Consider the following 24,219-nt stretch of genomic DNA (forward strand, 5'->3'; position numbering starts at 1 on the left):
GCCAAGGAACGCTACAACGCCAGGTACTTTGGGGTTGCAGACCTATTGGGAAGTCTATTGGGAACAATATATGGACTGGGATTTCATCTTTATTCTACAGGTTTCCCAGGTGGGGGATCTCCATCTCTTTATTGATCTGTGTGACATTTTGACAGTATAGTTGATGCACTTTAATGAGATCTGATAATATTTGTGGTACCACTGTAGAACTGTATATATTTACCATTGTTGATTTTCAGAGCACAAAGTGCGTTATCGTGATATTGTATATAACCTTGAATATTAATTATATAAAGACTGTGTTTTAACCGATACAGTGTGCGGACATTCCTTTGTGGGTGCTTGGGGCTACACTGTACTTAAGAACCAGCCTGCATCACCTCCTGAAAAGCTAGGCCTTGATTGCTCGACCACGTACCAATAATAGAGAATCTTGGCTGGAGTCCTCTGTGCCTCTCCTCTACCATATAGAGAGCAGAAGTGCAGACACCTCCCTCCAGTCTTTACAGACTATGGCCCTCATTCCAAGGTTCGTGCTAGTCATGGCGCTATTAGCGCCATGACTAGCACCAATACCGGTACCGGTAGCGCCACCGACGTGGTGGTATGGGAACTTACCGCTCCATTCCGCCCTTTGCGGGACCGGTAAGTTCCCATTCGAAATGCCATTCCCCATTGCCATTTGAGCCCCCTTAGGGCTCAATGGGAAGGAGGAAGGAGGCAATAACGGTACCGCAAATTGCAGTACCGTTATTGACCCCAGTATCCCTTTGCGGGTCCCGTACGTAACGCCTGGTAAAACCAGGCGTTAATGGAGGGACCCGCAAAGGGACCTCGTAGTAGGGCGCAAAGGGATTTCCGGCACTGGTGTCATTAACGGTGCCCGGTATCCCTTTGCGCCCAGCTTGTAATGAGGGCCTATGGCTGTGTATGGAATGGAGGCGAGAGGGGCTGGGTGATAGTGCAAGAAGTAGGGCTGCAACTGAAGGCATGATTTTGAATGTGTTCCTCGTGTGCAGCACAGAGGGGCGTAAATTCATACGGAAGTGGAGAGTCAACCTCCTACATGCAAGTTATTGAAGTTAAGTAGAATTGGGCTGAGATATGTTTACCGTTCTCAGCTGGTCGTAATAAAAGCATACATTGATGTTGCAGAAAATTGTCAAACTATCTGAATGTCCATAAATATTAGAGACACGAACACATACATTAAGGGTTCAGTGGACAGTGTTTTATTTGAGAAGAATGTACTCGGGTAAAATAAAGGAATGACCTAGTCTCTGGCTAATCTCTCTGTGTCAGAGTAGACAGTGCAAGGGACATATGAAGTATGTTTTCAGTTGTGTGTTTAGTTCATGCACCACAAGCAATTTCCTTCCCAGTTACTTACACCCTCGTGCTTTAAAAGTGTATTCTATTAAAAAGGAAAATGGCTAATGCTACAGTATGTTTCAGATGCAGATGAATAAATGTGAACCAATGTTTACATGGTGTTCTAGCACTGAATGACACTTGGCCAGTTTTAACTAAACACCTTAGTGAAAGAGACCTTTTCCATGCAATACTTTAACCCCCTTCCTTATTAGTTCTTTGCTACAGTGCCAGCATGGCTCTCACAGTGAAGGACCTGCTATTTGGACACTGTTTAGTGATAGGTCCATTAAAAGAGGGAAACGCCAAACAAGTTCATCATCTGAAATAATGTATTCTCATAATTGCGTAACAAATCCTGATGTGAGTGCTTTACTGCCTGCTGTTGGCTCAGCAGGGACCAGGTTAGAGGCATGAACACAGTAAGGGCATTAACAGGTTCCATGTGATCATACAAGGTAGTGACGTCTGCTGCAGAGAGGTTTATAGTGATTTGCATCACAGTCAGGGGAGAGCAGAGGTTCCTAGGGCAGATATGATACATATTACAAATAATACAAACATGAAAGCAGGAGCTTCGGATGCCAGAAGATGTGGCACAGAAATAATAGACCTGTGACAGGAAATGTCGAGTTGGAGGCTAAGAACTGCTTGTGGTCAAGGAATAGGTAGTTTAAGGGGCACATCAAGGGTGTTTTCAGTTGTGTGCCGAGTTGTTGCACCACAAGCAACCTCTTTACCCCCTTATACCCATCCATTTAGATTTTGATTTCATTGTTTAAAGCAAGGTCCTTTCTCGAGAGCAGCAAAGCGCTGAACACGGTGGCCAGCGTTTGGGTCTTGTGAGTTGTGGTCTGTGCATCAGTCTATGCGTTCACTAGGATTAGTCCTTGAACAGTGTTGTTGAAAAATCCATGTTTTGAAAGGTTTGTAAAATTGGCGATATGTGGGTGCATGCAGCGATGATACCCAGATCAGGTTCCAGAGGGTGGGTGTGTGACAGTTGTGATTTGAGCTGGTTGGGCGATTTACTGCTTTAGGAGCATTAACCACCAGGTTTTTGGTTTTAGCCACCTGGTACACTGGTGTGCTACCCATGACTGTTTTGTAGATGATACATACAGACTTGAGCAGTATCCTGGATTGGAGAGGACGCCAATATAGATTGCGTAGGATGGAGCGATTTGGCCAAATTTCCATTCACCGTAATAAAGCGTGCTGTAGTGTACCATAATAAAGCATGCTGTGATGTGGTGAACCGCTTTAAGGGGAGCCAAGTGAGAAGTAATTTCCCCGATCAATGTGCAAGACCACAAGGCCCTGTACTACAGTCTGGGAGTTCTGCAGTAGGGTGAAGGGTTTTATTTTGCGAAGGGTGGGGATTTGGAGCAAGGCCACTTAGGCCTTCCTGCGCATGTTTTTCTGGAAGGGCAGGCTGTTGTTGATGGTGAAATCTAAGCATTTTGCTGAATCTGAGAGTTGTGGATCAAATCCTTCTAAGCACATATCCATGAGCCATTATTGTTGGATGAATTGTTGTTTAGCTGGGGAACTAATGATGACTAATTTGGTGTTGGTGGGGCTGAGTTTGAGGTAGACAGTCGACATCCAGGACTATATGATGGCTAGGTAATTGTGGAGACAAATGATGTCCTATTGGCTTTTGTTCTCATGTACATATCATCCACATATTGGTGCATGTCTACATCAGGATCTTTTAGGAATGTTCCCAATGGGTCTATGTAAAGGCTAAAAAAATGATTGATGAGAGGATGGTGCAATGGGGGATTCAACAGGAGATGGGGCGTCGGTTAGAAGCAACATGTTTATATGGACGCCCTGGTGTCCGCCTGAGAGGTCAGAGTTAAACCAATTCACAAGAGTGCCAGAGAATACGATCCTGTAGGAACGGACGCATAGGAGGATGGACTGGATGACGATGTTGAGTATAGCCGAGGGGTCAAGGATGACGAGGAGGCATTAGCCCTCCTTATCTATTATTTGGAGGGCATTATTCACCACCTGGATGATGACTGTCGGGATGCTATACTAGGGGCGGAACCCTTACTTTATTATTATTATCAGCATTATGGTATTTATTGAGCATGGACCCAACTTTGAGAAGCAACAGAGCTTTACAGAGGTATACAACAGATGCACAACGGTGTGCTTTTCAGAGGTAACAACAGAACAGATATGCAGCGGGGGTAGGATACAGAGGGGCACAGATGTACAGGGAGGAGTGGAGAGGGGGGCGAATGGCATGTAGTGAGTAAGGTGGAATGGGGGCGACATGATGGCCTAGGTGTTTAGGAGGTGAGACTCTTTGAAGAGGTGGATCTTGAGTTCTTTTCTGAATTATAGGAGCGTGTGGGTGCGTCTGATGCTGATGGGGTGGACGATCCATAGTATTGGAGTGTAGACATAGAAGGCTTGTTTTCGGGTCCTTCTCTTTTTGTTGTGGCGTATATCAAGTCTGCACGTGTCCTGGCTTCTTATGGTGCACTGTCCACCGGAGATGCGGAGTTTCTCCATGAGGTAGCTGGGTGACTTGAGGGCGACTGCCTTATAGATGATGCAGCAAGACTTGAAGATGTGTGCGTGTAGTGGGAGCCAGTAAAGGTCGATGAGGGTCATGGTGATGTGCTCGTATCTGCGTAGACCCTTGATAAGGTGTGCAGGCATGTGTAGGACACTTCTCAGGGGCACAAGGATGGGAGGTCTTCGAGCAGGCCATTTCCCCATCCAGGTGAGACCAGTGCTTGAATGGTGGATCTAAAGCTGTCCGGAGGGAGGAAGGGCTTGACTTTGATAGAGCTCATAACAAGCTGTCTGAGTTTTTTTTCTTAGCTCTGTGCGTCTTGTAGGAGAGTTGTTTGTTGATGTGGAACCTGCAGGAATTGGTGCAGGAGGTGAGCTGTGTGTGTGAAGCCCTCAAGGTTCATGGATGACAGCCAGATCTGTATGTCTGGGCGTGTGGTGTTGTTGGTGAGGAGTAGGAATTTAGTCTTGAAGGGGTTGAGCCTCAAGTATGCAATGGACATTCAAGGCTGGATTAGCGAGAGGCAGGTCTTTGAGCTTGTGGACGTCCTTGATGGATTCGATCTTGAGGTATAGCAGTGTATCGTCAGCGTATTGGTAGATGTAAGTGGCTAGGAGGGCCTCCTGTGGGACACCACCGGTGACAAGTAGCATTGGCGATCTTGAGGAGTACATCTGAACAAACTGCTGGTGGTGGGTGAGGTAGGATATGACAAGGTTGCTGAGCCCTGAGCGCGATGCACGGTGTTCATGAGCGCATGGTGGTCCACTATGTCGAAAGTAACCGATCGGTTGAGAAGAAACCAATAGGCAGGTGTGGCCGTCAAAGATGTTGAGGGTGTCATCGACCAGCTGTATGGTTGCCATCTGCATGCTGCATCTGGGTCTGAACCCGGATTGGTAGGTTTGGAAGAGATTGTTGGTGTCAATTTGTTGCTGCAGTTGCAAGGCTACCAAATTCTTGATGATCTTACCTAGGATAGGAAGATAGGGGATGGGGTGATAGTCACCTAGGCTGTCGGGATCCAGAGTGGGTTTCTTTAGTAGAGGGAGGATTTGTCCTGTCTTTAGGGTTGATGGGAAGGTGCCTTGAGTTAGGGCGCTGTTGATGATCTCCAGGTAGGGAAGGAGAGCTTCTGTAGGGAGGGTCTGAAGGGGGGATGCTGGGACGATGTCATTAATATATGATGTGGCTTTGAGGGTGGCCAAGGTTTCTACCAGGTCCTCTGTAGAGAGTGTCTTGAATGTTGTCCAGGGTTTGGAGATTTCATGATGTGGAATGTGAGGGGGGGGGGTCTATGGATGCATAGCTGGTGCCTATGTACTGGTCGAAACCTGCTGATTTTGTCGATGAAGAAGGGGGTTGATGACGGTGGATATTTTGATGGACTGTGGTATGGCAGGGTCGAGTAGCGGGTTGACACAGTTCTTGACCACTTTGAAGACTGCACTGCTTTTGTTGTCAGCTTCCACTATGTTGTTCTGATACTAGGCGTCATTGGCTGTGTTGATTAGTTGTCGGCGGGTTGCTCAGAGTTCCTTGAGGAGCACCAGGTCGAGTGCGGCCTTGGAGCAGTGCCAGGTTTTCTCTTGGTGTCTGATGACTCTTTCGAAGAGGTTGAGTTCTTGAGTGTACCAGGGTGCTGATGGTTTCAGATTGCAGGTGCATGGTTTCAGCAGCGTGTGTAGGTCAATGGAGGCTCAGAGGGTGGCGCTGAGTGATTCCAGTAGAGAGTCATAGTACAGTTGGGGGTGTTTGGTCCATGTGAGGTGGAGGTTGGCGAGGTGTTTTATGAGGGCTTCCACTGGGAAGTTCTTGAAGGACCTGAAGGTTTGTCTGATTGGTTTCTGCTGGGAATGCTTGACTGGGCTGATGTGCAGGATGTTGAAAGGCATGGGAAGGTGGTCAGACCATTCAAGTGGGAGAAGAGAGCTGTAGTCAAGGGAAGGCAGTGTGGTGATGATTAGGTTGAGGATTTTACCTTTCTCGTGCATTGGGTCATGTGCTGTGTAAGGTTGAGAGGGTTGAGAAGGCTGAGGAGAGATTCCTTCATCGGATTGGTGGCCTTGTTGCCTTGGAGGTCGAAGTCACCTAGGAAGATGTTGTTGCGGTGGTGAGGGACATGGTGGTGACCAGGTCGGTGAAGTCTCTGATGAAGGTGGTGTTGGGTTTGGGTAGTCTGCAAATGAGATGGAAGGTGACGGTGTCCGTAGGGTAAAGCGGGAAGTGGCAGGAGAGGACTTTGATGGAGCCAATGTGTCAACGTCAAGTCCGGTGCAGGGCCACAAGGTCTTGTAGATGACTGCAAGGCCTCTGTCTTTTTCAGCTGGTCTCTGTGCTGGATGCTGTAGCCGTCAGGGACAAGGACATCTAGGATGTGGGTAGAGGTGGGTATCAGACAGGTCTCGGTGAAGAAGATGGGGTCAGGGTTGAGTGTGGTGATGAGGTCAGCAATGTTTGCTGCATGGGTGATAGTTGAGCGGACGTTGAGGAGCATCAAGTTCCAGGTTGTGGACAGTGAGGGGGTGCTGATGGTCTTGAGGCTGATGTGCATGAGAATGCTGCGTTAGGGGCGGGGCGATGCCATTGAGGTTGGCGTTGCCTGGTGATTGTGGGGATGGCCTGTGGGGACGGAGGGAGAAGATACATGTCAGTGCATGCTTAACCGTTGGCTGAGCTGGCATTTGGACCCTAGGTCCTCTGGCCAAACAGGAATTGCCCTTTTCTTTGTCTGCCCTTTATTTCGGAGGTCTGGGCGAGAGATGCCCTTGATCTAACAGTTAAGAGCAGAAAGGAAGAGGCAGGTGTGGGAATGTGGGTGGGGCTTACACCACGCGACCTAGATCCACTTGCACCTGCTCAACAACTGCAAAGGAAAAGAGACTGGAGGGCTGCTTAAATAGGGGGAAAAGGAAAGAAAAAAAGGAAAGCACCAGCAGGTTAGCAGTGATTGACAGGTGGGTGAGGCTTAGGCCAACTGCAAAGAAGATAGGAGGGCTGCTTAATTGGGGAAAAAAGGGTTGCAAATCTTGAAGGCACCAACAGTTTAGCAATTCTTGCTGTTGCATGAATGATGGACTCAGTAGATTTTTTAAAAGTGATTGCTTTGCTATGGGTGAAGCGCTATTGCAGCACTTGCAGTGACAGCAGCGATGTTCGATTACTTGTCACTTCTGTATTCAGGCATGTGGACTTCTTCTATCTTCTCCGCTACACCGGGATCCACTCGATGTGCATCCGCTTGGCTGAAATCACGCATCAATTTCTTCTAACATGTACAGCACGGAGGGTCACGTAACAATTGCCACAACCGCGAAGAATTGTAATTCAGGTACCTGTTTAATACTTAAAAATTCTTCTCATGCCAAACAATGAATTGTTACGTTATACCTAATTCGATTGATTATGTTTATTTTTGTTCATTAAACCGGCTATACATGATAGTACACTAATCCTAGAATCTTTTCCAACAGCAATCCTACAACTTATATGACCGCGTTAGTACGTCCTCATTTACAAGGTACTCCACAAATAATACAACCCAATGTGAACTCACTATTGCTTGTATCTAACTTTGGCACTAAAATCAACTCCAAATGGAGAACTAATTCAAGTGTCACCGTTTTGTCTCTTCCCTCCCTCTCTCTTTCTCCTATGACTACTCTACCTCAATCCGTCACAACTCAAATTGTGATACGGTGCATCTACAAACACATCTTATTCACAGTATTTATAATATTCTGTTTGCATATTATTATTATTATATAATGGTTGATTACGTGTCAATTTATGATTAATTGTACCATACTGAAAAATTGTGTCATGCTCTATTGTGTGCAAAATTGCAAAATGTGGGTCCGATAACCCATAATTGTTCTGGTCTAAACCAACTGGAAACCGTCTTTTGACTTTGGGTTGTTACATCGCCCGCCCCAATTCTCCATTAACTGTCTATGTGACAATGTACACATGCAAATTGTGTGTCACATTATATCACTTCTTCCTAACATGTTGAACCTTTTACTTTAAACACAAATTTGTTTTCTTTTGTTTTTTGTATGTAACCAATTTTGGATAACTCTGAATATAATTATATGCACCATATCAGTCTCAGAGGAAGAGCAAGGACTGCTCGAAACACGTGTCAGACTGTTCTCTGATTTTTGCAATAAATCTGCAACTTAAGCAATATCTGATTGATTATTGTGTTGGCGCAGTGAGACTGGAAAACCCACTTTAGTTCTGTCTTACCGTGCAGTGCCAGGGCAAGGCACTCACACTCTCTGGTTACCTGCTGCCTTCCTACCATTAACTCTCAGCAAGCGCAAGGTTCCTACATTGGCTTTTTTGTGCCCCTCACCTAGTTGTGTAGTGACCGCTTTTTTGAATATTTTGCCAATAAACGTGATGTTCATGATGGGCCGGTAGTTGGACAGGTCATCTGGGTGAAGGGTTGTTTTTTTTCAAAAGAAGTAGTATAATACCATTTTTGAGGGTGCCCAGGAATTCAGTGAGGGAGTGTTTAGAGTGTCAGGCTCATCAATTGTTCAATGATGGAGGCCGGGATCCAATTATCCGAGTAGAAGGTAGGTTTGAGGGAGGCAAGTATTTTTAGGAGGTCTGCTGGAAAGGAGAGGAGATTTCTGGGCCCAGAGGGGTAGTGTGTGGGCAGAGGTGCATGGGGCTAATGCTGGGGAGATTGATTCAAAGATCTGATGGATTTTGTCTATTTTTTCAATGATAAAGTTGTTGATTCTGTTGAATATTTCCTGAGTTGCTGGAAGGGTGAGGGTTTTCTACAATACTTTACAACATTGAAGAGGGCTTTCCTCCTCCTAGAGTCTGCCATGATGGTGGTGAAGTATTAAGCAGGTATGGTCTAGGTGATCAAAATCCTATGGTTGGTGCAAGGAGATTTGAGGTTCATGAGATCTCAAGGGTTATGAGTTTTACTCCACTGTTTTTCTAGGGTTCTAATTGAGCATGTGCGGAAGGCTGGGGAGTCCCAAGGGGCAGATGGTTTAGTCTTAACACAGCTGTTTTTCTGGGTGCAAGAATATCCACCAGCTTCATAAAAGAGATGTTGAATAATTCTAGGACGGCAGAGGCATTCCCTGTGATGGAATGCCTTTTAACGTTTATTTTATTTACAAGGAAAACAAGTATTATATTTTGGGTGCAGATGAATAAAACATCTTTCAAATGTTTATGTGGATTTCTACCATTGACTGACACTTAACTAGCTTTAATTAAACACTTTACTGAAAGCAACTTTTTCTGAGGCGTAGGTTGACCCCTTCATTGTTAGTTCTCTAATACCGTACCAAACAGGCTCTAATTCAGGTTATTTGTTTCTTAAAGAGTCAATACAAACGTATAGCACAACAGTGAAAGACTTGTTATTTGGACACTTTTAGTTAATAGAGTGAAACACATACATAGGCTGATGGTTTGTTCATTTACATACTAGATCAATAAACCACGAGGTTTGTCTGGTTCACTGCATCATTATCCAGATTCAAGTCGATTTGTGTGGCATCCATGTACATATGGAACTCTTGGTGATGGAGAGCTGATAATTAAGCCAGGATATACATACATATGTTGAATAAGAGAGGGGATTCGATGTGTAACCAACTTTGCAGAAAGGATTCAGAGGACTTCAACCTAATCTCCGGTATGTGATTGTTAAAAAAGGATTTAATCCATTATAGGACAGATTCTGATCTGGAAACACTGAACTCCGCACAAGTGCAGGGATTCATTGTTACCCGCCTAACAGCAAGGTATTGCCAAAGTTACAGCAGCTCATTACTTTGAGCACAACACAGGTGGCTTAACAATTTGGAATTAGGAAGCCCATAGGGGACATTCACCATCGGGTTGTGAATCTCTGACTACTTACAGGTCTTTTGAATGCTCCTAGTCCTACTCTTCTATGTCACAGTATTTACCTCCGAGGCCACAGCCTCACCCGAAAGGACCAATCTTCCAACATCCTACTCCTGTCCCTCTTCCCTCTTGGAGGAATAATGACCTTACCATCTCCAGTTCCGGAAGCACCTCAAGACCTTCCGTCTTTGCTTCTGCCTTCGCGCCTCCTCTCACCTGCTCATCTTCTCTCTCTCGGCACCGTGCACCTGGCCTACCCTCTGACTTCCGGCTCAGGTACCTACTCACCCTGCCACCTACCCGCACTGCCAAAGAGGGTATTTAAGTAATTAATTTGTTGATTAGCCAAAATCACATAGTGAAGTTTCACACTCAGGAAGGCTCCAAGACGATAAAACTGGACATGAATTAGTGCTCATGACATTGTCAAACAGAGTAGATAATGAGCCTGTAGGAGTAAGCAAGAAATGTCGGTATTAACGTAAACGCCATAAGCTATTCGTGAATCTAAGGAAAGAATACCCAACATGAGGCGAATAGCGAGAAATGGAACTCCTTACGGCAAGTGAAAAAATAGTTTTCAATTTCTTGCTTCCACTTTGGCCCAGTCTCTTTTTACCAAAAAAAAGTCTCTGCACCATAAATTAGTTTAAGAACAAATTTGTGATGATAATATAATAAAAACCGGTGCTAAAGAAAATGTATAAAACCTTGATGCGCAACTGGGAAATTACTGCAGAGGCCATTTGAATCGTGGACCTGACTGGGGCCTGTTTCTCTCTCTCTCTTGGTGGATATATTCACTCCCAAATATTGGTTAGGGAGAATTCTCTAGAATGGCTAATTTCCCTTACCTACTGAGTCCCTTAGCAGCTTTGCTGGATTTCTAGGATTTATTTTTTTCACCTGGTAAGAGTGTGAGCCTTTTTTCCCACTCTTACCTGTGGGTTTTTTCCGCCTCACCTGCTCCATAGGCATTATCCTTTTACTGTGTGTTACATAGCACCTTCAGTGCAGTAACACAGGGTTGTCTTTTTCAGACTTCCAACTGAAACTACATTTTCTGGGACTGACTACTGTCTCCCAGAAACATGTAAAGTTGACATTGACTTTATTAGTCTTTTTAAAATCAGAGACCCAGTACAAACTATCTTACATAGAGTTCTGGAAAGGGTTAATAGCTATCCCTTTTTGTCTGTTTCTCATGGAACATTGTTCCGTTCCCTTTTCATTAAGCATTGGCTTGTGGCAGTGGTAAAATAGCCTTGGTATTGTTTTAGGCTATCTAAGTAGCCTCGAACTTAAACCTGCTGGACCATATACGTTTTTATATGGTTCCGGCTGGTTTTATTCACCATTTCTTTTTGTAAAAGGTTTTTCTAGTCTTTACTCTGCGCGCCAAAGCTGGTTTGATTCCTTTGTTAGCCGACCTTTGGCGGGCTTCTGCACAGAAGCCCTCCTTAGGCGACTGAATGTCTGAGGGGGACAGGATGTGAGGGAGGGGTTTGAGACTCCCTGCACCGGTCTCCTTGGAGACCCATGTCGCACTCTGGTATGATTGGCTGTGGTGACTGTCCCGACGGGACAGCCACCCTGCTGTGTGATTGACAGCCAGGATGTGTGAATGGGGGAAAACTGAATAAAAACCATGTCTCTGGGACAGAGAAGGCAGAGTCGCCACTGGATTGAGAGAACCAAAGAAAGCTGACAGAAGAGGACCTCTACCATGACTGAAACTCCCGGTGAAACCCTGCTGCGGGTCCGAATCTCCAAACTTCGATGACAGGGAAGATCTGCAAGGAATCTTCTCCCCTTGAGCTGGTGGGAAAAACCAGTTTTCCAAACTGCAAGCCAGGCCTCCCTCCTCTGGTCGAATTCGCTGTGCACAGCTACAGTGAACCGGATAGCAGGGAGAAACAGACCCTGCTTGGGTTTTAAGGAGCACACCTTTTATTTGTCGCTTTCCTCCACTGTTGGTTTCTTCCCTAGGCAGTGCAGGACCCTCCACTTTTCCTCCTTCTTTTCAGTCCTACAGTCGCTTCAGGAACCGTGAGCCTGCAGGACCTGCCAGGAACGTCTGCCTCAGCTACAGCATACTTCTGCTCTAAAGGTACTGTGTTAACCCGGTTGTTCGTTTTGTCGGACCACGGGGAAAGTGTGTAAAATCTTTCGCCAATCTGAGGGCTTGTCCTTCTCTATTCTTTAAAGTAACTTTTCGTCCGTCCAACTTCGTTCTGAACTCTTGGCAAAGACTTAAACGCAAACTACCCTGAACTGTGTGATCCTCTGCAAAGACTTTGGTCCATTGACTTTGGCCCTGGCCTCTTGATTTGATTTCCTCACTCTAGTTCCTTTTTCTGGATTGCCCTGCTTACTTACTTGTTGGTGCTTCTCAACTTTTGTCTAACTTTTTCTTTCCCTCCCTTTTTATTACTGGAGTGACATTTTGCTCACACTTCATTTTGAGCCTAACTTGTTCAGAATCTATTGGGTGTGGTGTAGTGTATTAGAATTGTGATTTTTCAATTACTTGATAATAATGAAATGTTTAATAACTGATGTGCAAATAAATGTATATACTTTTACTCAGAAACCTTGAGTCAGTGTTTGTTTGAGTCATAGTAATTGCTGTCCTTGGTGTAACTACTGATACTGCTCACTTTGCTCTTGAGATAAATCTGGCTGCTCAGCCATCGCTACCACTTTACTGTGTAGTACAGGCTTGTACCAAAGGTGAGTTTGTACTGTCACTTGTAGTCCTAATTGTGTGTGGTGTTCCAAAAGGGTACTGCATATAATTCTGCCTAACAATATTTATACTGATCCACCTTTTCAAGGAGTCTCCAAGAAATAGAACATTGCAAGCCTTTTCTCTTAGGATTACAAATCACACTTCTTTTTGGATTTATAACCAAAACTTTGGATTTCACGGCACTAAGAGTTAGGTCCAAGCCATCGCAGTAAACATTTAAAGCTGATAAGGCCTGCTGCAACACAACCGGTGTAAGATCAAATAAGACTATGTTGTCGGCAAACAGCAAGTCATTAAAAGAGACTGAGCCAAGTCTAGGAGGATTAGTTCAAACGTTTTCCAGAGCCAAAGTAAAATTAAAATCCAAAATATACAGGCAAAATAAAAATGGGGCCAAAACACAATCTTGGTGTAATCCCCTACTCACAGAAATCCACTTTGTGTAGGAACCCTGCTGATCCAGGTGTACTCTCAGCCTATAGTATTTGCTAAAGGTTTTGGGGTCTGCATTCGTGGCAGCCCTGCATATTTCCTGCAGCGAGACCCCCCCCCCCCAACAATAGCCAGGACATCCCTAGATGTTTCCCGAATGGGGCGTGTCAGCCTCTGCGTAAGCCATGGTAATGGCCAACTGGATACACCTACTAATTGTTGCCACCAAGACCTTGTGCCCCACTCCTGGAGGCCCAAGGGTAACCAACAGACTGACAATTTTCCTGATGACCTCTGTCCATTTTAGGCACTCTAAAACGGTTCTCCAAGCATCCAAACAATACCAGGCCTCCCCCGATTGAGAGGACAGATTCTGAAAGAAGTCTGGCAAAAAATGTCCTGGGTCCTTTGAAATCTGGCACGGCCTTGGAAAGGAACCCTGCATCACACAGTAATATAAGGGAATCCATCAAGATCAGAAGACACAGTTGGGAACACAGTAAAGGCACTAAGTTCCACTAACCTGCACGTGTTTTGATGCAATTGGTTCAAAAAGACATGCATTAAGAGAGCACAACACCAGCTGAAGATTCCAGCTGGGAGCACTTGCACATGCTGGGGGACGAGAAACTTTACAACTCCTGAGTAGTTAACCCCCCCGCCCCCCATCCCCAGCTTATTCCATTGCCTGTTTGACACCTTGTACTCTCTAAAAGTCCTAAAAGCTGCTCAGCAGCGGAGGCCAAGAGGGAACCAATCACACTAGTTCTGCTGCAAGCTCCAGCAGGACCAGAAACCAACAGTTCCAAGTGCAAAAGGGCATAATCAGAATAATATCTACATGGCTGGACCTTAGATGAATTGGGCAAAGGCATATAAGAGCCCCCTGGGCCACTCCAAACTCAAAGAATCCACCCCACGAACAGCGTGAGATGGAATTCTGCAACAGAGCCTCCCCAACTGAACCATTTCTAGATGGCTTTCCCAGAGTCCCTAATCTGTGGCCTATTTCCCAGAAGTCACCTGGATGAAGGGAAAATTGCTGGGAACATGGAAAGATCCCACTGAAATGATCCATGATGTGGGCTGCCACCAGAGACACTAAGTGGGATCCGCCCATTGGCCAATTTCTCCCGCCAGAACAACCAGGTATTTGTACTGCATCCCCCTGGTGAGTGATATAGACTACCACTGATCTGTCCTGATCAGAACAACTATGTTGGAAACAATGGCTAAAAAGACAGAAGTGCCCTGGCAATGGACACCAAGACCTTCCATTTAGGGAATGGACATTCTCATTTAGACCCCATTTCTCCTGGTGTTCTAGGTGACGAGAGGTTGATTGCCATACAATGGCATTGGTAGCAAGTGTGATCCTGGCTAAGGAAACCAGATTCACTCCTTTCCTCATAGTGGAACTGGCCAACCACCGCGGGAGCTCCCTTCTCAGATTCTCTGATACCGGAATCTGCTCCTCAAAGGATTTAGATGCCAGCATCCATAACCAAAAAATGGGAAACACCAGGGGCTGCAAGTGTAGCCTCAAGAAGGGTAACAGAAAAATACAAAAAGGCCCCTGAACCTGAAGCCATGCCCAGGCAGGTGATGCGTCCCTCTGGAGGGTAATAAATGAGATGGTTCCATATGGGATTTCATCCAAGTCACCAAGAATCCCCACTCTGCCAGGACCTGACCTGGCAGTTCCTCAGTATCTGAGCCTCTGCGAGTGCCTGGACCCTGACCTGACAAACCAGTTGCTCAGGCAAGGGAATAACTGAATCCACTCCCAGTGAAGAAAGTACACCAAAGGTGCCAGGGCTTTGGTAGAGACAAACAGTGCTGATCAGAGTCCAAAGAGGAAGACCATGAACTAAAAGGTGTATCCCCTTCACATCAAATTTGAGATACTCATAAAGAGCCACCCTGATATGCACATGTTAATACACATCCTGCAAGCCAATCTCATTTGGTTATGTATGAAAGGCAGGTTCCTTTGGATAAGGGCAATGTGAATCCATTTTCTGAAGCCCTCAAGGTCCATGATCAATCATAACTTGTCCTAGTACATCGGCTCCAAAAAGATGATTGCGTACTATCCTGGCCCTTCCACCATGGTTGGTAGCTTCCTTATGTGCTCCTTTGTCAGCGTCTACTGGATTTCCTGGTAGAAAGCCACCCTCTTGATTCAGGACTGAGGGGATGACATCCACACATTACCAGTTGGCACCGGAGGGCGATCAAACCACCCTCGACTGTCCTGATAGCCCAGACATTGCAGGCAAACTTTGCCCATATTCCTGATAAATGCAACAGTCTGTCCCTTACGTGTGCACAGTGGTTTATCAAGATTTCTGTGTGTCCTGTGGGAACTTCACCATGACTGTGATGAAATAAGAACAGTCCCTGGTCCTCTACCATGCCCTGGACCTGGGTACCTCTTGGTTATTAGGCTTGGTTCATCCCGATACTCCCATGCCTCTTGAGATCTTCTTCTGCTTCCTGAGCCTGCCCGTATGCTCATCCACCTTTGAGACCTTGAGGACCTTGTTATCAAGGCTGTCTCCAAATAGTTTGCTACTGTCAAATGGGAGCTTCAGTGTAATCACTTTCTGGAACCCATCCACGCCCCAGTCCCTTCCATAAACATGTCTTCTCCTGAAAATGGCAGATCCCATGGCCAAAGCAGAGCCTCTGACCCCATCATATGAAATGTTAGAAAGCAATTCTACTTGCTTCTACATCTCCCGAGAATAGAGACACAGTTTTTCCCTTCCTCAGTGGCTCTGTTAAGTTTCTTGGACCCGTTCAGAACCGTGTCTGCTGTATATTAGGCATATGTATTTCCTCTAAGGGCAAAAGGACCATGCACTTCTGAGTGCTAAATACATCTTCTTGTCTACAGGGTTCTGGACGTCCACCTCCTCTGCTGCCGCTGACAACTGTCCCACCAAACTGGAAAGGGTTGAGTCTCCTTCAACTAGTTCAGGCATATTCTTCTCCTAGCCCCTTAGGGGGATGGGGTTTTGCCATGAACCTTGGTACTTGAAAATGTTCTGGGTCTTTCCACTCATCTGGGATTTTATCCCTGATATCAAAAATCAAGAGATGCCCTGCTTTTGGGAAGTGTTTATATTGGTGGATCCCAGGGTCTGAGGTAGAACCTGGAGAAACAGGATCAACAACTCTTATTTATTTTTTGTTTTTATTACTTGAGCATTTGTTAGGTGCCTTATACGAAAGAATTGTGTTTCAAAGCATCACAAGGCAAAATAGGAAGGGACTAGGGGAAGTAATAACAATGGCAAACTTTAAAATACAGTCATGGTCCAACTAGTCCTTGTGGGAGGCAGGCGGGGTGGGAGTGGACAAGTGCTGGTGGGGGGACCGGGAGGAGTGTGCTAAGGGGAGCCCAGGAGGAGAACCTCAGGCTAAGTGCTAGTGGAGGCGACTCTCATGGATGGAATGCAGAGCCGCCAAGCAGGGGCCCGCTAGGGCAGTGCAGTGGGGGGGGGGGGGTGCGGGTATCAAATGGAAATAAGGGCCTAGAATCCTGTGAGATTCATGAGGATCATGCCACCAGTCACAGCAGCAGTGGGGTGATTAACAGGGAAGGGAAAGAGGTAGAGAACAGCAGAGGTTTTAGCAGTTTCCGGAACTTAAGAAGGTGCAACTCAAGTCTGAGAGGGCCAGAGGGGCAGGGAGGCTGTTGCAAAGGGAGGTGCCAGCTGAGGAGAGATACCTTCCCCCCATTCTCTGCTTTGAGAAGCGTAGGACAGTCAAAGAGTTGGAGTTAGAGGAGCGTAGGGCTCTAGCAGGGGAGTATTTAGGGGGGGGAGAGTTGGAAATAGCTTGGTCCCAGGCCCCAGAAGGAATTGTGGGTCTTGAATTTGATCTTTGCAGCCCTCGGGAGCCAGTGGAGATATTTTAGGGCTGGAGAGATATGGCCCCAGGTCTTGGAGGACAAGGATAAGTCTTGCAGCCCTACTCTAGATTAACTGGAGGGGGCATAAGTAGGATAGAGGGAGATTGAGAAAGAGACTCATGGATTCGAATACCATGATAAGCATTTTGACCACCTCCTACCTGTCCAAATACTTCCCTTTAGGGTCTGGATCTTCCTCCAATGATGAAGTAGAGGAAGAGGAGGAACGTGTGCTAGAAGTAGACATAGATGAAGAAGACAATGAAGAGAAGGGATCCATCCTTTTCCTTCCTTCTGGAATCCCTCTGTTCATGCAGTGCACAATGAGATTCACCTCCATTTTAGATACACTTTTTGACTTCACTTTCCTCCCTTATGGGCCCCAGATACTTTATTCTTTTTATGAGGCTATGTTTCCAAGGGAGAGTGGTCACCTTCCTCCTTCTTGCCATCGCTTTTCTCCATCCTGTTTAGGGAGCCCATGTTGCCAACCTTTGCTTAAACTGTAAAGAATTGGCTTTTCACCTTGCCAGCTCTTCATACTTGCGCTGTTTCATGGCTGTTGTTCCAATCTAAGAGGACCACTGGGGTCTCCCCAAGGGGTGTTAGGGAGAATTCTCAAACATTTGCTAATTCCTCCCACCTTAGAGCCCTCCAGCTCTTTTGCTGAACTTTGGGACTTTCTACTTTTAAATTAATGTGTTTTCTGTGTTTGTTTCTTTTTGAATTATGGAGTCTAAACAACTCCATAGGCATCATCTTTTCATTTGTGTCAGACAGCACCCTCAGTGCAGTGGCACAGGGAAGCCTTTCAGGCTTTCCCAAGGTTTAAATACCTTCTCTCGGATAAACTACCGTTTCCCAGAGTAAGTAAAGTGAAATTGACTTTACTAGTCTTTTAAATTCTTAGACCCAGCACATCATATCTTACAATAGAGTGCTGGAGGGGTTACTAAGTATGCCCTGTGTCTAGATACTCATGTGGCAGTCAAATGCTACCCTTTTTCTCTCAGAATGGCTGGTGGCAGTGGTTTTACAACAAACTACCATGATTTATTCCGACCGTGAGCGCCGGAAGCGTTAAATCGCGGGAGCCATGTTTTTCAAGATGGCGTCTGAGCCCCCTCTGTAAAAACAGGTCCCGGTCTTCTTTTTTGCCATTTCTTTGTGGAAAGGTCCTTCTAGAATTTTGGTCCCTTTCTTCATTCGCCTTTGGCGGGCTTCAAGAGTGAAGACCGTCTCTGGCGCCTGCGTGTCTCAGGTGGGCAGGAATTGAGGGAGGTGCCCGAAACTCCCTGTGATTAGTCTCCTAGGAGACCCAAATGCACTATGTGGTGATTGGCTGGCTGACTGTGCGGCAAGGACAGCCACTCAGCTGGTTGAGTGACAGCTAAGCTGGAATGAATGGGAGAGAACTGAATAAAAGTTGAGTCTCTTGGCTTGGAAGGCAGAGTCGACTACTGGAACCGAAGAAGAGCTTGAAGAGAATGGCTGCTGCAAATCCTGGACCGTTGATTTGCCCGGTGAAGCCCTGCTGCAGGTCACCTCGACAGAGAAGCCCCTTCAAGGACAACTTCTTCCTTTGAGTTGGTGGGACCAATCAACTTGTAAGCCCCTGGATACCATTTCTGGAGCCGATTAGGATTAACCAGGGAGAGGGACATCAGTTTGTGTGCTTACTCACAGCCACCGAAACTGAGGTTTGCCAAGTGCCAGCTTTTTGACCAGTCGCAGTGCAGGAGTCCCCCGACATCCTCCCTCTTGCCCCATGACTGAGGCCCAGGAACAGCGAGATCTGCAGGATCTGCCAGGAACAGAAGTCATCAGCTGCATCTTTTTCTTCATTGTAAGGTACTGTGAAATAAGACTGAGAGTACTTACCTCTCGCGGTGAAAGTGCTTGAAACTTTTGCAACTCGCAGGCCTAATCAGCTTGTGACCCAACATATGATTCTTCTTTTTACAAACTACTTACAAGAACTTGTGCAGAGACTTTACCGTTTACTTACCAGAACCGCTTTATCCTATCCAAGACTTTAGCCCATTGACTTTGGCCTAGCCTATTGAATTGAATCGACTCTTCTGGTGAACTCAAAGTATATGCACTGTCTAAGAATAATTGTAACCTCTAATGTTCTAATAATCTTTGCCTTTTACTCCTCTTGAAAAGTATTCTGAAATAGTATTGAAGTATATTTGTTTGCGATTATATTGCCTCCTTCTTATGAATGTTTTATAACTGACAGATAAATAAATGAATAAGTATTTATCAAAGAAACCCTGGGTGTAAGAGTTTATTTGAACACTTGTGATTGTAGACCTCTGCGTGACATTACTGCTCACATTCTCCTCTTGAGATAAGCCTGGCTGCTCAGCTCCCCTATCAAAACTGTGTACTACAGACTGTAAAGACTGGAGGGGGTGTCTGTACTTCTGCTCTCTATATGGTAGAGGAGAGGCACATAGGACCCCAGCCAAGATTCTCTACTGTGGTAGCAATGGACGAGCAATCAACGCCTAGCTTCTCAGGAGGTGATGCAGGCTGGTTCATAAGTACAGTGTAGTCCCCAAGCCCCCACAAAGGAATGTCCACACACTGTATTACTGAAAACACAGTCTTTATATAATATTCAAAGGTATGTACACTATCACAATAACACACTTTGTACTTAGAAATCAACCATGGCAAATATATACAATTCTAAAGTGGTACCACATATATTATCAGATCGCATTAAAGTGCATCAACTATACTGTCAGAATGTCACACAGATCAATAACAAGGAAACCAGCAGTAGAGAAAGGAGGAAAAGCAAGATGGTTAAAACAACCTGTAAAATAAAGATATAGCACAAGCCAAGTCCATTTATTGATCAATAAGTCTTACTTTCTCCTATAATGTTTTTCCCCCCCCCCCCAATGTACCTGGTGGAGCAGAGTTCTTCAAAGAAGCGTCAATGGATCCTTCTTGAGTGACTCCCTTTAAAGCAGGAGCCACGGATCGTCGAGAGGCGTCGAAGAAGGTGAACTTGGCGTCGACGGCGTCAATGAGAAGTTCGAGGGTGCCGAGACCACAGCGTCGATCCAGGCGGTGATCGTCGGTGATGTCCTGCGAGGATAAGGTGTGCGGGGCACCTCGGCGATTGATTGTTCAGGACCGCAAAGAGTTTCTGAAGAACTGTTGCCCAGCAAGGGCGTGGAGTCGTCGAAGTCTTTGCGGCCTTCAGGTGGCGGGAAACCCACCGGCGGATTCTCCTCGGCACGTCGGCGTCCTCGACATTCTCCGGTGGGATAAAGCGGTCGTCGGTGCGGACATGGGAGTCCTTCGATTCAAATGTTCTTAGGCAAAGGAGCGGGCAGCTCCGGTCGTCGGCGGCACAGCGTCAATCGGTCCCCTCTTCTGGGGCAACACAACGTCGACGGGCCTCCAGCGGTTACACAATCCTGTGAACCCTGGTCGACGGCAATGGACTTCGACGGCAGCGAAGTCCGGGTGCTTCACTTCGATCTCCTCGGCGGTCCCGTCTCCAGTCAGCAGCCTTTCGAGGGTCTAACTTCCAGGGAGCTTCGGAGAAGATCAGCGGTGCTCGATGGTCCCTCGGAGCACGGGAAGAGGGAGCCTTACCAGGTCCTCTGTCGGATCAGTCTTCGACGAATTTGGTAGCTTTCAGATCAGGTCGAAGCAAATGCAACAGCAAGTCTTCTTCCAGCTGGGCGTCGAGGATCAGCAGTTCCAGTTACTCTTCAAGTGTAGACACAGCTTCTGAACAATTTCCAGTGGTGAGAGGTCCCCAAATATACTATCTCGTCTCTCATCCACACTGCTGGGTCACTCTCAGCAGCCAATCATACAGAAGGGCATGCATGCAGTCAGTCAGCCAGCCAGCCAATCAGGAACACAGTGCATTCAGGCCACCCACCTCCCTCTCAGACACTCACAAGGAATGTGGATTGGGACACGTACCCAGCCATTCAACACTACACACTGCATTCAGGCCAGTTTCGGGCAGGGCTGTCTCAGTCTTTGTCTCTCATACCAGAAACCAGACAGCCACGACAAGAAGTGCATATTGGTCACACACTCCATTCACCCAGGTCCCACCCACAGGGTGTACCCACAACATACAGTCACTGGGAAGGCTCCAGCCAGTCTGGACTGGACTTCACAACAACACCATATATGGAACTTCCACCCAACAGCCAGTCAGGGGGAAGGGACAGAATCAGGGCTTCCCAGGACTTTGGGAAACCAAGGTAACAGGCAATAGAAAGCAAGAGGCCACAGGGGCCATCTTGTTTTCCATCAGGAATCAACTGATTCAAGTGGCAGGGCCTGGGTATCCCAAAATGGAGGATACTCAGAGCACCTGTCAAATTCAGCATGGAGCTGCCACCAGCCCATACCCTGCTCTTTGGGCCACCCACAGGTGCCCAAAAACATACACTAGGGGCACAGGGTTGTACCCCAACCCATGGGTGCCATACGGGTATCCCATGGGTCTGTACACTAAACCAAAAACAGGAAGAGCTGCACTGCCAGGAGTCCCTTATGGACTCCTGGGTAGAAAACAATACAGAACACCAAAAAAAAGGACTACGGTACAAGGACAGGGAGGCCCTGTCCCTCCAATGCATTTCCAGCATCACACAGACTTATACCAAAGGTTGGTTTGCTTACGCCTGTAGTCCTAGTTGTGTGTAGTGGTCCCAAAGGGTACTGCATACAAACTCTGCCTAACAAGGGGTCAGGGCACTCACCAGACTTATCTCATTGTCAACTAATCAGGTATAGGACTATCTCATTATCCACATCAGACACCGAGGTTTGGTAAGGGCTGCACTACTCATGGCCCACCCTGGTCCCTGCACTCACGAGTGCCAAGGTGGGGTTCAGCTTACCATTCTCGGATCTGGGTTATAGAGCGTGGCTTGCCTCCTCAACATCCTGCGTCTGTTGCGCTTCACCATCCCCTCTCAACTGGCACCCAACCCCCACAGAAGCACCAGGAGAGATTCAGCTCTCTGTACCAGTCACCCATGTCCTGACCGCAGCCCCGGGGGAGTGGAACCCTTTCTCCCAAAGCCATGCAGTAGGATGAGTCTGGAAGATGAAGGTATGTTCTTGCTCACCCATATGGACCCTGTCCAAAGTACATGAATTTTTAAAAAACTAAGGATTGTGGAGAAACAGGACACAATTATACTTCCATTAGGGAAGAAGGGCAGGATCATGAAGTTGGAAGATGGGTTCTGTCAGGGGAGGCTGAGCCTCTGAGGCGAGTACTGGGATGAGGAACAAGAGCATGGACGTAATGCTCCGTTTGTGCTCAGACTAATCGTCCTAAGTCAATTGGGAATGGATTGCAGACACTCATCACAAGTTGGGCAGTAGCCCTTAAATGCGGTGGTAATGGGGTTACCGCCACATTTACCGTTCTGCCCAATCTTGAGCCTGGCGTGTTTTCCCCCAGCCAACAGCTGGGGTAAACACGTCAGGAAAATGCTCATTTTCGGTGTAATTACCGCTGGCAGTATTACCACATATTAATTGCGCCAAAAATTCCCAATGGGGAATGGCGAGTAATGTTTAGCGCCCAACCCATGATCCGGAGGTAATACCACCAGAGAGGGGGGCGCTAACGCAAATAAAGTTGGGCGGTATCCCAGTCAGCATAACGCCCAACTCATGATGAGACCTACAGTGTTTTCTGAACACCTTTATGAATTGCAATACTAGCAACTGAATTTTTATCAGCACATGCCCACGTTAAGTAAGTTATTCACAGATAGCTGTAATTATTCAAACCTATAATTTAAATACCTAATGTCATAGGGTGAACAAATGTGTTCTTCCAGGAATTCAGTCTATAGTGCAAGTGTAGGCCCGCACACATCTGCTTTCACTATAAAGCACACCTTTCAAGTGATAAACATCTGTTTTCAGACCCACCCTCCTCCCTCGTGCGATACAGTGGTCTTCCACATGATGCAAAGAGTTGTCAAAGCACATACATGCACAAATAATGTTTGTGTTTAAGTGTAATATTATATTCGGTATTTCCGTTTTTTGCAGTAATCCAATAATGATGCCATAAGTGAATTCACAAATATGTTCTTGCCGCACTAACTATAGAACTATATGGTGTGCATTTGCCAAAATTTCCCAAATAGATAAAAGTTGTTAATCATCTCCTAGATTTAAATTATTTCTCTGGTAAAGAATTGCAGGATAGGCGTCTTATTCCTTGGACACTTTTAGGGGGAATGGTATGGGCTTCATTTTATTTGGAATAGCTCAGACATGTCTCAGTGCATTGTCCTCATATATGACATTACTAATTAAAGATGACATCGTGCTTAGCATAAAGAATGTTGCATTGCTACTGTCCAGTGGCAGCTGGTTCATTTATTTAACTTGAGGGGCGTAAATGCATGGCCCTATTATGTCAGAGCAACTGAGCGTAGTGAGGGACCCCGAACCAAACAAGGGGAGCTTGGGGTTTTCTCCACTCTGGGAAACATGTTACAATAATGGGTGAAAATTGTGCATTTTACAATACTTTCTGTGAAATTTGAGTAAAAAGCCACACAGTTTGCAATCATTTTTGTATGGTAGCACATGAAAAAAACAGATTGAAGTCTCCAACAGTCTAGCCACATAATAACACTAATCATATTTGCTTTACCCTTGATGCACAGTTGCTATGCATCAAGAGTAAAGCAAACATAATATGAGTTTTTGCATGGCTAGATTGCCCAACATGTATGTAGTTCAGTCTAGCCTTGTAATAACACATCTGTTGGCTTTACCCTTGATGCAGAGTTTACCCTTGATACACAATTACTGCTGTGCTTCAAGGATAAATCAAACATGATATGTGTTATTACATAATAGCACTTATGTTTGTTCTACCCTTGATGCACAGTTACTCCTCTCCTGTGAGTCAGTGTGTCTATGCTGTTAGCACAGTAATGTGAAAGCCTGCTGGCCTCTCATTAGTTCATGCTTCATTAAAAACAAACAAAAATGTGTAGTGGTAGGCGGTACAGTCCCCTGTGCAAATAAAGCACACAGCTGTACTGTGCTGCCTGCCACACAGGTGAGGGGGTGGCCTCCCCCACCCATAGTGGTGGGCTGCCTTTGTTTACTGTCCCCGTCTCAAACTGGAGGCCCTGGTGGGTCTGGGGAGTGACGTATATGGCTGTAAGTGGCAGAGTACACCAGTGCATCCTTTGTTTTCTTAAAGATCGTTTCATGTTTGTAGTATGAAACTAATGTCTCACTGCACTACGGTATACCATCCAGCGC

General features: G+C 46.2%; 1 protein-coding gene across 1 annotated transcript in view; it reads right to left on the minus strand.

Moving 5' to 3' along the window:
* Positions 1 to 24,219, minus strand: part of HPGD (15-hydroxyprostaglandin dehydrogenase) — a 541,068-nt gene that overhangs the window by 451,263 nt on the left and 65,586 nt on the right. The gene's annotated exons all lie outside the window — the stretch shown is intronic.

This window comes from Ambystoma mexicanum, chromosome 6q (assembly GCF_040938575.1).
Source record: "Ambystoma mexicanum isolate Mex_15411 chromosome 6q, UKY_AmexF1_1, whole genome shotgun sequence".
Classification (NCBI taxonomy): Eukaryota; Metazoa; Chordata; class Amphibia; order Caudata; family Ambystomatidae; genus Ambystoma; species Ambystoma mexicanum.